The sequence below is a fragment of the Scyliorhinus torazame genome, chromosome 6 (assembly GCF_047496885.1).
Source record: "Scyliorhinus torazame isolate Kashiwa2021f chromosome 6, sScyTor2.1, whole genome shotgun sequence".
NCBI classification, from domain to species: domain Eukaryota; kingdom Metazoa; phylum Chordata; class Chondrichthyes; order Carcharhiniformes; family Scyliorhinidae; genus Scyliorhinus; species Scyliorhinus torazame.
Window position 1 is genome coordinate 11766525 of NC_092712.1, and position 18191 is coordinate 11784715.

Here is an 18191-nt window from a genome sequence, read left to right on the forward strand (position 1 = left end):
TGCTGTACCTGCACGCCAACCTTCAGCGACTGCTGTACCTGCACGCAAACCTTCAGCGACTGCTGTACCTGCACGGCAACCTTCAGTGACTGCTGTACCTGCACGCCAACCTTCAGTGACTGCTGTACCTGCACGCCCACCTTCAGTGACTGCTGTACCTGCACGCCAACGTCAGCGACTGCTGTACCTGCACGCCAACCTTCAGCGACTGCTGTACCTGCACGCCAACCTTCAGCGACTGCTGTACCTGCACGCCCACCTTCAGCGACTGCTGTACCTGCACGCCCACCTTCAGCGACTGCTGTACCTGCACGCCAACCTTCAGCGACTGCTGTACCTGCACGGCAACCTTCAGTGACTGCTGTACCTGCACGCCAACCTTCAGTGACTGCTGTACCTGCACGCCCACCTTCAGTGACTGCTGTTCCTGCACGCCAACGTCAGCGACTGCTGTACCTGCACGCCAACCTTCAGCGACTGCTGTACCTGCACGCCAACCTTCAGTGACTGCTGTACCTGCACGCCAACCTTCAGCGACTGCTGTACCTGCACGGCAAACTTCAGTGACTGCTGTACCTGCACGCCCACCTTCAGTGACTGCTGTACCTGCACGCCAACCTTCAGCGATTGCTGTACCTGCACGCCAACCTTCAGTGACTGCTGTACCTGCACGCCCACCTTCAGCGACTGCTGTACCTGCACGCCAACCTTCAGCGACTGCTGTACCTGCACGCCCACCTTCAGCGACTGCTGTACCTGCACGCCAACCTTCAGTGACTGCTGTACCTGCACGCCCACCTTCAGTGACTGCTGTACCTGCACGCCAACGTCAGCGACTGCTGTACCTGCACGCCAACCTTCAGCGACTGCTGTACCTGCACGCCAACCTTCAGTGACTGCTGTACCTGCACGCCAACCTTCAGCGACTGCTGTACCTGCACGGCAAACTTCAGTGACTGCTGTACCTGCACGCCCACCTTCAGCGACTGGTGTACCTGCACGCCAAACTTCAGTGACTGCTGTACCTGCACGCCAACCTTCAGCGACTGCTGTACCTGCACGCCCACCTTCAGCGACTGCTGTACCTGCACGCCCACCTTCAGCGACTGCTGTACCTGCACGCCCACCTTCAGCGACTGCTGTACCTGCACGCCAACCTTCAGTGACTGCTGTACCTGCACGCCAACCTTCAGTGACTGCTGTACCTGCACGCCAACCTTCAGCGACTGCTGTACCTGCACGCCAACCTTCAGTGACTGCTGTACCCGCACGCCAACCTTCAGTGACTGCTGTACCTGCACGCCAACCTTCAGCGACTGCTGTACCTGCACGCCAACGGCAGCGACTGCTGTACCCGCACGCCAACCTTCAGCGATTGCTGTACCTGCACGCCAACCTTCAGCGACTGCTGTACCTGCACGCCCACCTTCAGCGACTGCTGTACCTGCACGCCAACCTTCAGCGACTGCTGTACCTGCACGCCAACCTTCAGTGACTGCTGTACCTGCACGCCCACCTTCAGTGACTGCTGTACCTGCACGCCAACCTTCAGTGACTGCTGTACCTGCACGCCAACCTTCAGCGACTGCTGTACCTTCACGCCAACCTTCAGTGACTGCTGTACCTGCACGCCAACGTCAGCGACTGCTGTACCTGCACGCCAACCTTCAGCGACTGCTGTACCTGCACGCCAACCTTCAGCGACTGCTGTACCTGCACCCCAACCTTCAGTGACTGCTGTACCTGCACGCCAACCTTCAGCGACTGCTGTACCTGCACGCCAACCTTCAGTGACTGCTGTACCTGCACGCCCACCTTCAGCGACTGCTGTACCTGCACGCCAACCTTCAGCGACTGCTGTGCCTGCACGCCCACCTTCAGCGACTGCTGTACCTGCACGCCAACCTTCATCGACTGCTGTGCCTGCACGCCCACCTTCAGCGACTGCTGTACCTGCACGCCAACCTTCAGCGACTGCTGTACCTGCACGCCAACCTTCAGCGACTGCTGTACCCGCACGCCAACCTTCAGCGACTGCTGTACCTGCACGCCAACCTTCAGCGACTGCTGTACCTGCACGCCAACCTTCAGCGACTGCTGTACCTGCACGCCAACCTTCAGCGACTGCTGTACCTGCACGCCAACCTTCAGCGACTGCTGTACCTGCACGGCAAACTTCAGTGACTGCTGTACCTGCACGCCCACCTTCAGCGACTGCTGTACCTGCACGCCAAACTTCAGTGACTGCTGTACCTGCACGCCAACCTTCAGTGACTGCTGTACCTGCACGCCAACCTTCAGTGACTGCTGCACCTGCACGCCCACCTTCAGTGACTGCTGTACCTGCACGCCAACCTTCAGCGACTGCTGTACCTGCACGCCAACCTTCAGTGACTGCTGTACCTGCACGCCAACCTTCAGTGACTGCTGTACCTGCACGCCCACCTTCCGTGACTGCTGTACCTGCACGCCCACCTTCAGCGACTGCTGTACCTGCACGCCCACCTTCAGTGACTGCTGTACCTGCACGCCCACCTTCAGCGACTGCTGTACCTGCACGCCAACCTACAGTGACTGCTGTACCCGCACGCCAACCTTCAGCGACTGCTGTACCTGCACGCCAACGTCAGCGACTGCTGTACCTGCACGCCAACCTTCAGCGACTGCTGTACCTGCACGCCAACCTTCAGTGACTGCTGTACCCGCACGCCAACCTTCAGCGACTGCTGTACCTGCACGCCCAACTTCAGCGACTGCTGTACCTGCACGCCCACCTTCAGCGACTGCTGTACCTGCACGACAACCTTCAGCGACTGCTGTACCTGCACGCCAACCTTCAGTGACTGCTGTACCTGCACGCCCACCTTCAGCGACTGCTGTACCTGCACGCCAACCTTCAGCGACTGCTGTACCTGCACGCCAACCTTCAGCGACTGCTGTACCTGCACGCCCACCTTCAGCGGCTGCTGAACCTGCACGCCAACCTTCAGTGACTGCTGTACCTGCACGCCAACCTTCAGTGACTGCTGTACCTGCACGCCAACCTTCAGTGACTGCTGTACCTGCACGCCAACCTTCAGTAACTGCTGTACCTGCACGCCAACCTTCAGTGACTGCTGTACCTGCACGCCAACCTTCAGCGACTGCTGTACCTGCACGCCAACCTTCAGCGACTGCTGTACCTGCCCGCCCACCTTCAGCGACTGCTGTACCTGCACGCCCACCTTCAGCGACTGCTGTACCTGCACGCCCACCTTCAGCGATTGCTGTACCTGCAAGCCAACCTTCAGTGACTGCTGTACCTGCACGCCCACCTTCAGCGACTGCTGTACCTGCACGCCAACCTTCAGCGACTGCTGTACCTGCACGCCAACCTTCAGTGACTGCTGTACCTGCACGCCAACCTTCAGCGACTGCTGTACCTGCACGGCAAACTTCAGTGACTGCTGTACCTGCACGCCCACCTTCAGCGACTGCTGTACCTGCACGCCAAACTTCAGTGACTGCTGTACCTGCACGCCAACCTTCAGCTACTGCTGTACCTGCACGCCCACCTTCAGCGACTGCTGTACCTGCACGCCCACCTTCAGCGACTGCTGTACCTGCACGCCCACCTTCAGTGACTGCTGTACCTGCACGCCAACCTTCAGTGACTGCTGTACCTGCACGCCAACCTTCAGTGACTGCTGTACCTGCACGCCAACCTTCAGCGACTGCTGTACCTGCACGCCAACCTTCAGTGACTGCTGTACCCGCACGCCAACCTTCAGTGACTGCTGTACCTGCACGCCAACCTTCAGCGACTGCTGTACCTGCACGCCAACGGCAGCGACTGCTGTACCCGCACGCCAACCTTCAGCGATTGCTGTACCTGCACGCCAACCTTCAGCGACTGCTGTACCTGCACTCCCACCTTCAGCGACTGCTGTACCTGCACGCCAACTTTCAGCGACTGCTGTACCTGCACTCCCACCTTCAGCGACTGCTGTACCTGCACGCCAACTTTCAGCGACTGCTGTACCTGCACGGCAACCTTCAGTGACTGCTGTACCTGCACGCCCACCTTCAGTGACTGCTGTACCTGCACGCCAACCTTCAGTGACTGCTGTACCTGCACGCCAACCTTCAGCGACTGCTGTACCTGCACGCCAACCTTCAGTGACTGCTGTACCTGCACGCCAACGTCAGCGACTGCTGTACCTGCACGCCAACCTTCAGCGACTGCTGTACCTGCACGCCAACCTTCAGCGACTGCTGTACCTGCACGCCAACCTTCAGCGACTGCTGTACCTGCACACCAACCTTCAGCGACTGCTGTACCTGCACGCCAACCTTCAGCGACTGCTGTACCTGCACGGCAAACTTCAGTGACTGCTGTACCTGCACACCCACCTTCAGTGACTGCTGTACCTGCACGTCAACCTTCACCGACTGCTGTACCTGCACGCCAAACTTCAGTGACTGCTGTACCTGCACGCCAACCTTCAGTGACTGCTGTACCTGCACGCCAACCTTCAGTGACTGCTGCACCTGCACGCCCACCTTCAGCGACTGCTGTACCTGCACGCCAACCTTCAGCGACTGCTGTACCTGCACGCCAACCTTCAATGACTGCTGTACCTGCACGCCAACCTTCAGTGACTGCTGTACCTGCACGCCCACCTTCCGTGACTGCTGTACCTGCACGCCCACCTTCAGCGACTGCTGTACCTGCACGCCCACCTTCAGTGACTGCTGTACCTGCACGCCCACCTTCAGCGACTGCTGTACCTGCACGCCCACCTTCAGCGACTGCTGTACCTGCACGCCAACCTTCAGCGACTGCTGTACCTGCACGCCAACGTCAGCGACTGCTGTACCTGCACGCCAACCTTCAGCGACTGCTGTACCTGCACGCCAACCTTCAGCGACTGCTGTACCTGCACGCCAACCTTCAGTGACTGCTGTACCTGCACGCCCACCTTCAGCGACTGCTGTACCTGCACGCCAACCTTCAGCGACTGCTGTACCTGCACGCCCACCTTCAGCGACTGCTGTACCTGCACGCCAACCTTCAGCGACTGCTGTACCTGCACGCCAACCTTCAGAGACTGCTGTACCTGCACGCCCACCTTCAGCGACTGCTGTACCTGCACGCCAACCTTCAGCGACTGCTGTACCTGCACGCCAACCTTCAGCGACTGCTGTACCTGCACGCCCACCTTCAGCGGCTGCTGAACCTGCACGCCAACCTTCAGTGACTGCTGTACCTGCACGCCCACCTTCAGTAACTGCTGTACCTGCACACTAACCTTCAGTGACTGCTGTACCTGCACGCCCACCTTCAGCGATTGCTGTACCTGCAGGCCAACCTTCAGTGACTGCTGTACCTGCACGCCCACCTTCAGCGACTGCTGTACCTGCACGCCAACCTTCAGCGACTGCTGTACCTGCACGCCAATCTTCAGCGACTGCTGTACCTGCACGCCCACCTTCAGCGACTGCTGTACCTGCACGCCAACCTTCAGTGACTGCTGTACCCGCACGCCAACCTTCAGTGACTGCTGTACCTGCACGCCAACCTTCAGCGACTGCTGTACCTGCACGCCAACGGCAGCGACTGCTGTACCCGCACGCCAACCTTCAGCGATTGCTGTAACTGCACGCCAACCTTCAGCGACTGCTGTACCTGCACGCCCACCTTCAGCGACTGCTGTACCTGCACGCCAACCTTCAGCGACTGCTGTACCTGCACGGCAACCTTCAGTGACTGCTGTACCTGCACGCCAACCTTCAGTGACTGCTGTACCTGCACGCCCACCTTCAGTGACTGCTGTACCTGCACGCCAACGTCAGCGACTGCTGTACCTGCACGCCAACCTTCAGCGACTGCTGTACCTGCACGCCAACCTTCAGTGACTGCTGTACCTGCACGCCAACCTTCAGCGACTGCTGTACCTGCACGGCAAACTTCAGTGACTGCTGTACCTGCACGCCCACCTTCAGCGACTGCTGTACCTGCACGCCAAACTTCAGTGACTGCTGTACCTGCACGCCAACCTTCAGTGACTGCTGTACCTGTACGCCAACCTTCAGCGACTGCTCTACCTGCACGCCCACCTTCAGCGACTGCTGTACCTGCACGCCCACCTTCAGCGACTGCTGTACCTGCACGCCCACCTTCAGTGACTGCTGTACCTGCACGCCAACCTTCAGTGACTGCTGTACCTGCACGCCAACCTTCAGTGACTGCTGTACCTGCACGCCAACCTTCAGCGACTGCTGTACCTGCACGCCAACCTTCAGTGACTGCTGTACCCGCACGCCAACCTTCAGTGACTGCTGTACCTGCACGCCAACCTTCAGCGACTGCTGTACCTGCACGCCAACGGCAGCGACTGCTGTACCCGCACGCCAACCTTCAGCGATTGCTGTACCTGCACGCCAACCTTCAGCGACTGCTGTACCTGCACGCCCACCTTCAGCGACTGCTGTACCTGCACGCCAACCTTCAGCGACTGCTGTACCTGCACGGCAACCTTCAGTGACTGCTGTACCTGCACGCCCACCTTCAGTGACTGCTGTACCTGCACGCCAACCTTCAGTGACTGCTGTACCTGCACGCCAACCTTCACCGACTGCTGTACCTGCACGCCAACCTTCAGTGACTGCTGTACCTGCACGACAACCTTCAGTGACTGCTGTACCTGCACGCCAACCTTCAGCGACTGCTGTACCTGCACGCCAAACTTCAGTGACTGCTGTACCTGCACGCCAACCTTCAGTGACTGCTGTACCTGCACGCCAACCTTCAGTGACTGCTGCACCTGCACGCCCACCTTCAGCGACTGCTGTAACTGCACGCCAACCTTCAGCGACTGCTGTACCTGCACGCCCACCTTCAGTGACTGCTGTACCTGCACGCCCACCTTCCGCGACTGCTGTACCTGCACGCCCACCTTCAGCGACTGCTGTACCTGCACGCCCACCTTCAGCGACTGCTGTACCTGCACGCCCACCTTCAGCGACTGCTGTACCTGCACGCCCACCTTCAGTGACTGCTGTACCTGCACGCCAACCTTCAGCGACTGCTGTACCTGCACGCCAACCTTCAGTGACTGCTGTACCCGCACGCCAACCTTCAGCGACTGCTGTACCTGCACGCCCACCTTCAGCGACTGCTGTACCTGCACGCCCACCTTCAGCGACTGCTGTACCTGCACGCCAACCTTCAGCGACTGCTGTACCTGCACGCCAACCTTCAGTGACTGCTGTACCTGCACGCCCACCTTCAGTGACTGCTGTACCTGCACGCCAACCTTCAGTGACTGCTGTACCTGCACGCCAACCTTCAGTGACTGCTGTACCTGCACGCCAACCTTCAGCGACTGCTGTACCTGCACGCCAACCTTCAGTGACTGCTGTACCCGCACGCCAACCTTCAGTGACTGCTGTACCTGCACGCCCACCTTCAGTGACTGCTGTACCCGCACGCCAACCTTCAGCGACTGCTGTACCTGCACGCCAACGGCAGCGACTGCTGTACCCGCACGCCAACCTTCAGCGATTGCTGTACCTGCACGCCAACCTTCAGCGACTGCTGTACCTGCACGCCCACCTTCAGCGACTGCTGTACCTGCACGCCAACCTTCAGCGACTGCTGTACCTGCACGGCAACCTTCAGTGACTGCTGTACCTGCACGCCCACCTTCAGTGACTGCTGTACCTGCACGCCAACCTTCAGTGACTGCTGTACCTGCACGCCAACCTTCAGCGACTGCTGTACCTGCACGCCAACCTTCAGTGACTGCTGTACCTGCACGCCAACGTCAGCGACTGCTGTACCTGCACGCCAACCTTCAGCGACTGCTGTACCTGCACGCCAACCTTCAGCGACTGCTGTACCTGCACGCCAACCTTCAGCGACTGCTGTACCTGCACGCCAACCTTCAGCGACTGCTGTACCTGCACGCCAACCTTCAGCGACTGCTGTACCTGCACGGCAAACTTCAGTGACTGCTGTACCTGCAAGCCCACCTTCAGCGACTGCTGTACCTGCACGCCCACCTTCAGCGACTGCTGTACCTGCACGCCAACCTTCAGTGACTGCTGTACCTGCACGCCAACCTTCAGTGACTGCTGTACCTGCACGCCAACCTTCAGCGACTGCTGTACCTGCACGCCAACCTTCAGCGACTGCTGTACCTGCACGGCAAACTTCAGTGACTGCTGTACCTGCACGCCCACCTTCAGCGACTGCTGTACCTGCACGCCCACCTTCAGCGACTGCTGTACCTGCACGCCAACCTTCAGTGACTGCTGTACCTGCACGCCAACCTTCAGCGACTGCTGTACCTGCACGCCAACCTTCAGTGACTGCTGCACCTGCACGCCCACCTTCAGCGACTGCTGTACCTGCACGCCAACCTTCAGCGACTGCTGTACCTGCACGCCAACCTTCAGTGACTGCTGTACCTGCACGCCAACCTTCAGTGACTGCTGTACCTGCACACCCACCTTCCGTGACTGCTGTACCTGCACGCCCACCTTCAGCGACTGCTGTACCTGCACGCCCACCTTCAGTGACTGCTGTACCTGCACGCCCACCTTCAGCGACTGCTGTACCTGCACGCCAACCTTCAGTGACTGCTGTACCTGCACGCCAACCTTCAGCGACTGCTGTACCTGCACGCCCACCTTCAGCGACTGCTGTACCTGCACGCCAACCTTCAGCGACTGCTGTACCTGCACGCCCACCTTCAGCGACTGCTGTACCTGCATGCCAACCTTCAGCGACTGCTGTACCTGCACGCCAACATTCAGCGACTGCTGTACCTGCACGCCCACCTTCAGCGGCTGCTGAACCTGCACGCCCACCTTCAGCGATTGCTGTACCCGCACGCCAACCTTCAGTGACTGCTGTACCTGCACGCCCACCTTCAGTAACTGCTGTACCTGCACGCCAACCTTCAGCGATTGCTGTACCTGCACGCCCACCTTCAGCGATTGCTGTACCCGCACGCCAACCTTCAGTGACTGCTGTACCTGCACGCCCACCTTCAGTAACTGCTGTACCTGCACGCTAACCTTCAGTGACTGCTGTACCTGCACGCCAACCTTCAGCGACTGCTGTACCTGCACGCCAACCTTCAGCGACTGCTGTACCTGCACGCCCACCTTCAGCGATTGCTGTACCTGCAGGCCAACCTTCAGTGACTGCTGTACCTGCACGCCCACCTTCAGCGACTGCTGTACCTGCACGCCAACCTTCAGCGACTGCTGTACCTGCACGCCAACCTTCAGTGACTGCTGTACCTGCACGCCAACCTTCAGCGACTGCTGTACCTGCACGGCAAACTTCAGTGACTGCTGTACCTGCACGCCCACCTTCAGCGACTGCTGTACCTGCACGCCAAACTTCAGTGACTGCTGTACCTGCACGCCAACCTTCAGCGACTGCTGTACCTGCACGCCCACCTTCAGCGACTGCTGTACCTGCACGCCCACCTTCAGCGACTGCTGTACCTGCACGCCCACCTTCAGTGACTGCTGTACCTGCACGCCAACCTTCAGTGACTGCTGTACCTGCACGCCAACCTTCAGTGACTGCTGTACCTGCACGCCAACCTTCAGCGACTGCTGTACCTGCACGCCAACCTTCAGTGACTGCTGTACCCGCACGCCAACCTTCAGTGACTGCTGTACCTGCACGCCAACCTTCAGCGACTGCTGTACCTGCACGCCAACCTTCAGCGACTGCTGTACCCGCACGCCAACCTTCAGCGACTGCTGTACCCGCACGCCAACTTTCAGTGACTGCTGTACCTGCACGCCAACCTCCAGTGACTGCTGTACCTGCACGCCAACCTTCAGCGACTGCTGTACCTGCACGCCAACCTTCAGCGACTGCTGTACCTGCACGTCCACCTTCAGTGACTGCTGTACCTGCACGCCCACCTTCAGTGACTGCTGTACCTGCACGCCAACCTTCAGCGACTGCTGTACCTGCACGCCAACCTTCAGCGACTGCTGTACCTGCACGCCCACCTTCAGCGACTGCTGTACCTGCACGCCAACCTTCAGCGACTGCTGTACCTGCACGCCAACCTTCAGCGGCTGCTGTACCTGCACGCCAACCTTCAGCGACTGCTGTACCTGCACGCCAACCTTCAGCGGCTGCTGTACCTGCACGCCAACCTTCAGCGACTGCTGTACCTGCACGCCAACCTTCAGCGACTGCTGTACCTGCACGCCCACCTTCAGCGACTGCTGTACCTGCACGCCAACCTTCAGCGACTGCTGTACCTGCACGCCAACCTTCAGCGACTGCTGTACCTGCACGGCAAACTTCAGTGACTGCTGTACCTGCACGCCCACCTTCAGCGACTGCTGTACCTGCACGCCAAACTTCAGTGACTGCTGTACCTGCACGCCAACCTTCAGTGACTGCTGTACCTGCACGCCAACCTTCAGTGACTGCTGCACCTGCACGCCCACCTTCAGCGACTGCTGTACCTGCACGCCAACCTTCAGCGACTGCTGTACCTGCACGCCAACCTTCAGTGACTGCTGTACCTGCACGCCAACCTTCAGTGACTGCTGTACCTGCACGCCCACCTTCCGTGACTGCTGTACCTGCACGCCAACCTTCAGCGACTGCTGTACCTGCACGCCAACCTTCAGCGACTGCTGTACCTGCACGCCCACCTTCAGCGACTGCTGTACCTGCACGCCCACCTTCAGCGACTGCTGTACCTGCACGTGAACCTTCAGTGACTGCTGTACCTGCACGCCAACCTTCAGTGACTGCTGTACCTGCACGCCAACCTTCAGTGACTGCTGTACCTGCACGCCAACCTTCAGCGACTGCTGTACTTGCACGCCAACCGTCAGCGACTGCTGTACCTGCACGCCAACCTTCAGCGACTGCTGTACTTGCACGCCAACCGTCAGCGACTGCTGTACCTGCACGCCAACCTTCAGCGACTGCTGTACCTGCACGCCAACCTTCAGTGACTGCTGTACCTGCACGCCAACCTTCAGCGACTGCTGTACCCGCACGCCAACTTTCAGTGACTGCTGTACCTGCACGCCAACCTTCAGCGACTGCTGTACCTGCACGCCCACCTTCAGCGGCTGCTGAACCTGCACGCCAACCTTCAGTGACTGCTGTACCTGCACGCCCACCTTCAGCGACTGCTGTACCTGCACGCCAACCTTCAGTGACTGCTGTACCCGCACGCCAACCTTCAGTGACTGCTGTACCTGCACGCCCACCTTCAGCGGCTGCTGAACCTGCACGCCAACCTTCAGTGACTGCTGTACCTGCACGCCCACCTTCAGTGACTGCTGTACCTGCACGCCCACCTTCAGCGACTGCTGTACCTGCACGCCAACCTTCAGTGACTGCTGTACCTGCACGCCCACCTTCAGCGACTGCTGTACCTGTACGCCAACCTTCAGCGACTGCTGTACCCGCACGCCAACTTTCAGTGACTGCTGTACCTGCACGCCAACCTTCAGCGACTGCTGTACCTGCACGCCCACCTTCAGCGGCTGCTGAACCTGCACGCCAACCTTCAGTGACTGCTGTACCTGCACGCCCACCTTCAGTAACTGCTGTACCTGCACACTAACCTTCAGTGACTGCTGTACCTGCACGCCCACCTTCAGCGATTGCTGTACCTGCAGGCCAACCTTCAGTGACTGCTGTACCTGCACGCCAACCTCCAGTGACTGCTGTACCTGCACGCCAACCTTCAGTGACTGCTGTACCTGCACGCCCACCTTCAGCGACTGCTGTACCTGCACGCCCACCTTCAGCGACTGCTGTACCTGCACGCCCACCTTCAGTGACTGCTGTACCTGCACGCCAACGTCAGCGACTGCTGTTCCCGCACGCCAACCTTCAGCGACTGCTGTACCTGCACGCCAACCTTCAGCGACTGCTGTATCTACACGCCAACCTTCAGCGACTGCTGTACCTGCACGCCAACCTTCAGTTACTGCTGTACCTGCACGCCAACCTTCAGCGACTGCTGTATCTGCACGCCCACCTTCAGCGACTGCTGTACCTGCACGCCCACCTTCAGCGACTGCTGTACCTGCACGCCAACCTTCAGCGACTGCTGTACCTGCACGCCAACCTTCAGCGACTGCTGTACCTGCACGCCAACCTTCAGTTACTGCTGTACCTGCACGCCAACCTTCAGCGACTGCTGTATCTGCACGCCCACCTTCAGCGACTGCTGTACCTGCACGCCCACCTTCAGCGACTGCTGTACCTGCACGCCAACCTTCAGCGACTGCTGTACCTGCACGCCAACCTTCAGCGACTGCTGTACCTGCACGCCAACCTTCAGTGACTGCTGTACCTGCACGCCAACCTTCAGCGACTGCTGTACCTGCACGCCAACCTTCAGTGACTGCTGTACCTGCACGCAAACCTTCAGTGACTGCTGTACCTGCACGCCCACCTTCAGTGACTGCTGTACCTGCACGCCCACCTTCAGCGACTGCTGTACCTGCACGCCCACCTTCAGCGACTGCTGTACCTGCACGCCAACCTTCAGTGACTGCTGTACCTGCACGCCAACCTTCAGTGACTGCTGTACCTGCACGCCAACCTTCAGTGACTGCTGTACCTGCACGCCAACCTTCAGAGACTGCTGTACCTGCACGCCCACCTTCAGTGACTGCTGTACCTGCACGCCCACCTTCAGTGACTGCTGTACCCGCACGCCCACCTTCAGTGACTGCTGTACCTGCACGCCAACCTTCAGTGACTGCTGTACCTGCACGCCAACCTTCAGTGACTGCTGTACCTGCACGCCCACCTTCAGTGACTGCTGTACCTGCACGCCCACCTTCAGTGACTGCTGTACCCGCACGCCCACCTTCAGTGACTGCTGTACCTGCACGCCAACCTTCAGCGACTGCTGTACCTGCACGCCAACCTTCAGCGACTGCTGTACCTGCACGCCAACCTTCAGTGACTGCTGTACCTGCACGCCAACCTTCAGTAACTGCTGTACCTGCACGCCAACCTTCAGTGACTGCTGTACCTGCACGCCAACCTTCAGTGACTGCTGTACCTGCACGCCACCCTTCAGCGACTGCTGTACCTGCACGCCAACCTTCAGCAACTGCTGAACCCGCACGCCAACCTTCAGTGACTGCTGTACCCGCATGCCAACCTTCAGCGACTGCTGTACCCGCACGCCAACCTTCAGCGACTGCTGTACCTGCACGCCAACCTTCAGCGACTGCTGTACCTGCACGCTAACCTTCAGTGACTGCTGTACCTGCACGCCAACCTTCGGCGACTGCTGTACCCGCATGCCAACTTTCAGCGACTGCTGTACCTGCCAACCTTCAGCGACTGCTGTACCTGCACGCCAACATTCAGCGACTGCTGTACCTGCACGCCAACCTTCAGCGACTGCTGTACCTGCACGCCAACCTTCAGAGACTGCTGCACCTGCACGCCAACCTTCAGCGACTGCTGTACCTGCACGCCCACCTTCAGCGACTGCTGTACCTGCACGCCCACCTTCAGTGACTGCTGTACCTGCACGCCCACCTTCAGTAACTGCTGTACCTGCACGCCCACCTTCAGTGACTGCTGTACCTGCACGCCCACCTTCAGCGACTGCTGTACCTGCACGCCCACCTTCAGCGACTGCTGTAACCGCACGCCAACCTTCACCGCCTGCTGTACCTGCACGCCAACCTTCACCGCCTGCTGTACCTGCACGCCAACCTTCAGTGACTGCTGTACCTGCACGCCAACCTTCGGCGACTGCTGTACCCGCATGCCAACTTTCAGCGACTGCTGTACCTGCACGCCAACCTTCAGCGACTGCTGTACCTGCACGCCAACCTTCAGCGACTGCTGTACCCGCATGCCAACCTTCAGCGACTGCTGTACCCGCACGCCAACCTTCAGCGACTGCTGTACCTGCACGCCAACCTTCAGCGACTGCTGTACCTGCACGCTAACCTTCAGTGACTGCTGTACCTGCACGCCAACCTTCGGCGACTGCTGTACCCGCATGCCAACTTTCAGCGACTGCTGTACCTGCACGCCAACCTTCAGTGACTGCTGTACCTGCACGCCAACCTTCAGCGACTGCTGTACCCGCACGCCAACCTTCAGCGACTGCTGTACCTGCACGCCAACCTTCAGCGACTGCTGTACCTGCACGCCAACCTTCAGCGACTGCTGTACCCGCACGCCCACCTTCAGCGACTGCTGTACCTGCACGCCCACCTTCAGCGACTGCTGTACCTGCACGCCAACCTTCAGCGACTGCTGTACCTGCCAACCTTCAGCGACTGCTGTACCTGCACGCCAACCTTCAGTGACTGCTGTACCTGCACGCCCACCTTCAGTGACTGCTGTACCTGCACGCCCACCTTCAGTGACTGCTGTACCTGCACGCCCACCTTCAGCGACTGCTGTACCTGCACGCCCACCTTCAGCGACTGCTGTAACCGCACGCCAACCTTCACCGCCTGCTGTACCTGCACGCCAACCTTCACCGCCTGCTGTACCTGCACGCCAACCTTCAGTGACTGCTGTACCTGCACGCCAACCTTCACCGCCTGCTGTACCTGCACGCCAACCTTCAGCGACTGCTGTACCTGCACGCCAACCTTCAGCGACTGCTGTACCTGCACGCCAGCCTTCAGCGACTGCTGTACCCGCACGCCAACCTCCAGCGACTGCTGTACCTGCACGCCAACCTTCAGCGACTGCTGTACCTGCACGCCAGCCTTCAGCGACTGCTGTACCTGCACGCCAACCTTCAGCGACTGCTGTACCTGCACGCCCACCTTCAGCGACTGCTGTACCTGCACGCCCACCTTCAGCGACTGCTGTACCTGCACGCCCACCTTCAGCGACTGCTGTACCTGCACGCCAACCTTCAGCGACTGCTGTACCTGCACGCCAGCCTTCAGCGACTGCTGTACCTGCACGCCAACCTTCAGCGACTGCTGTACCTGCACGCCAACCTTCAGCGACTGCTGTACCTGCACGCCAACCTTCAGTGACTGCTGTACCCGCACGCCAACCTTCAGTGACTGCTGTACCTGCACGCCCACCTTCAGTGACTGCTGTACCCGCACGCCAACCTTCAGTGACTGCTGTACCTGCACGCCCACCTTCAGTGACTGCTGTACCCGCACGCCAACCTTCAGCGACTGCTGTACCTGCACGCCCACCTTCAGTGACTGCTGTACCCGCACGCCAACCTTCAGTGACTGCTGTACCCGCACGCCAACCTTCAGTGACTGCTGTACCCGCACGCCAACCTTCAGTGACTGCTGCACCTGCACGCCAACCTTCAGCGACTGCTGTACCCGCACGCCAACCTTCAGTGACTGCTGTACCTGCACACCAACCTTCAGTGACTGCTGTACCTGCACGCCAACCTTCAGCGACTGCTGTACCTGCACGCCAACCTTCAGTGACTGCTGTACCCGCACGCCAACCTTCAGTGACTGCTGTACCCGCACGCCAACCTTCAGTGACTGCTGTACCTGCACGCCAACCTTCAGTGACTGTTGTACCCGCACGCCAACCTTCAGCGACTGCTGTACCTGCACGCCAACCTTCAGTGACTGCTGTACCTGCACGCCAACCTTCAGTGACTGCTGTACCCGCACGCCAACCTTCAGTGACTGCTGTACCTGCACGCCAACCTTCAGTGACTGCTGTACCCGCACGCCAACCTTCAGTGACTGCTGTACCCGCACGCCAACCTTCAGCGACTGCTGTACCTGCACGCCCACCTTCAGTGACTGCTGTACCCGCACGCCAACCTTCAGTGACTGCTGTACCCGCACGCCAACCTTCAGTGACTGCTGCACCTGCACGCCAACCTTCAGCGACTGCTGTACCCGCACGCCAACCTTCAGTGACTGCTGTACCTGCACACCAACCTTCAGTGACTGCTGTACCTGCACGCCAACCTTCAGCGACTGCTGTACCTGCACGCCAACCTTCAGTGACTGCTGTACCCGCACGCCAACCTTCAGTGACTGCTGTACCCGCACGCCAACCTTCAGTGACTGCTGTACCTGCACGCCAACCTTCAGTGACTGTTGTACCCGCACGCCAACCTTCAGCGACTGCTGTACCTGCACGCCAACCTTCAGTGACTGCTGTACCTGCACGCCAACCTTCAGTGACTGCTGTACCCGCACGCCAACCTTCAGTGACTGCTGTACCTGCACGCCAACCTTCAGTGACTGCTGTACCCGCACGCCAACCTTCAGTGACTGCTGTACCCGCACGCCAACCTTCAGCGACTGCTGTACCTGCACGCCCACCTTCAGTGACTGCTGTACCCGCACGCCAACCTTCAGTGACTCCTGTACCCGCACGCCAACCTTCAGTGACTGCTGTACCCGCACGCCAACCTTCAGTGACTGCTGTACCTGCACGACAACCTTCACCGCCTGCTGTACCTGCACGCCAACCTTCAGCGACTGCTGTACCTGCACGCCAACCTTCAGCGACTGCTGTACCTGCACGCCAGCCTTCAGCGACTGCTGTACCCGCACGCCAACCTCCAGAGACTGCTGTACCTGCACGCCAACCTTCAGCGACTGCTGTACCTGCACGCCAGCCTTCAGCGACTGCTGTACCTGCACGCCAACCTTCAGCGACTGCTGTACCTGCACGCCCACCTTCAGCGACTGCTGTACCTGCACGCCCACCTTCAGCGACTGCTGTACCTGCACGCCCACCTTCAGCGACTGCTGTACCTGCACGCCAACCTTCAGCGACTGCTGTACCTGCACGCCAGCCTTCAGCGACTGCTGTACCTGCACGCCAACCTTCAGCGACTGCTGTACCTGCACGCCAACCTTCAGCGACTGCTGTACCTGCACGCCAACCTTCAGTGACTGCTGTACCCGCACGCCAACCTTCAGTGACTGCTGTACCTGCACGCCCACCTTCAGTGACTGCTGTACCCGCACGCCAACCTTCAGTGACTGCTGTACCTGCACGCCCACCTTCAGTGACTGCTGTACCCGCACGCCAACCTTCAGCGACTGCTGTACCTGCACGCCCACCTTCAGTGACTGCTGTACCCGCACGCCAACCTTCAGTGACTGCTGTACCCGCACGCCAACCTTCAGTGACTGCTGTACCCGCACGCCAACCTTCAGTGACTGCTGCACCTGCACGCCAACCTTCAGCGACTGCTGTACCCGCACGCCAACCTTCAGTGACTGCTGTACCTGCACACCAACCTTCAGTGACTGCTGTACCTGCACGCCAACCTTCAGCGACTGCTGTACCTGCACGCCAACCTTCAGTGACTGCTGTACCCGCACGCCAACCTTCAGTGACTGCTGTACCCGCACGCCAACCTTCAGTGACTGCTGTACCTGCACGCCAACCTTCAGTGACTGCTGTACCCGCACGCCAACCTTCAGCGACTGCTGTACCTGCACGCCAACCTTCAGTGACTGCTGTACCTGCACGCCAACCTTCAGTGACTGCTGTACCCGCACGCCAACCTTCAGTGACTGCTGTACCTGCACGCCAACCTTCAGTGACTGCTGTACCCGCACGCCAACCTTCAGTGACTGCTGTACCCGCACGCCAACCTTCAGCGACTGCTGTACCTGCACGCCCACCTTCAGTGACTGCTGTACCCGCACGCCAACCTTCAGTGACTCCTGTACCCGCACGCCAACCTTCAGTGACTGCTGTACCAGCACGCCAACCTTCAGTGACTGCTGCACCTGCACGCCAACCTTCAGCGACTGCTGTACCCGCACGCCAACCTTCAGCGACTGCTGTACCTGCACGCCAACCTTCAGTGACTGCTGTACCTGCACGCCCACCTTCAGCGACTGCTGTACCTGCACGCCCACCTTCAGCGACTGCTGTATCTGCACGCCAACCTTCAGTGACTGCTGTACCTGCACGCCAACCTTCAGTAACTGCTGTACATGCACGCCCACCTTCAGCGACTGCTGTACCTGCACGCCAACCTTCAGTGACTGCTGTACCTGCACGCCCACCTTCAGCGACTGCTGTACCTGCACGCCAACCTTCAGTGACTGCTGTACCTGCACGCCCACCTTCAGTGACTGCTGTACCTGCACGCCAACCTTCAGTAACTGCTGTACCTGCACGTCAACCTTCAGTGACTGCTGTACCTGCACGCCCACCTTCAGCGACTGCT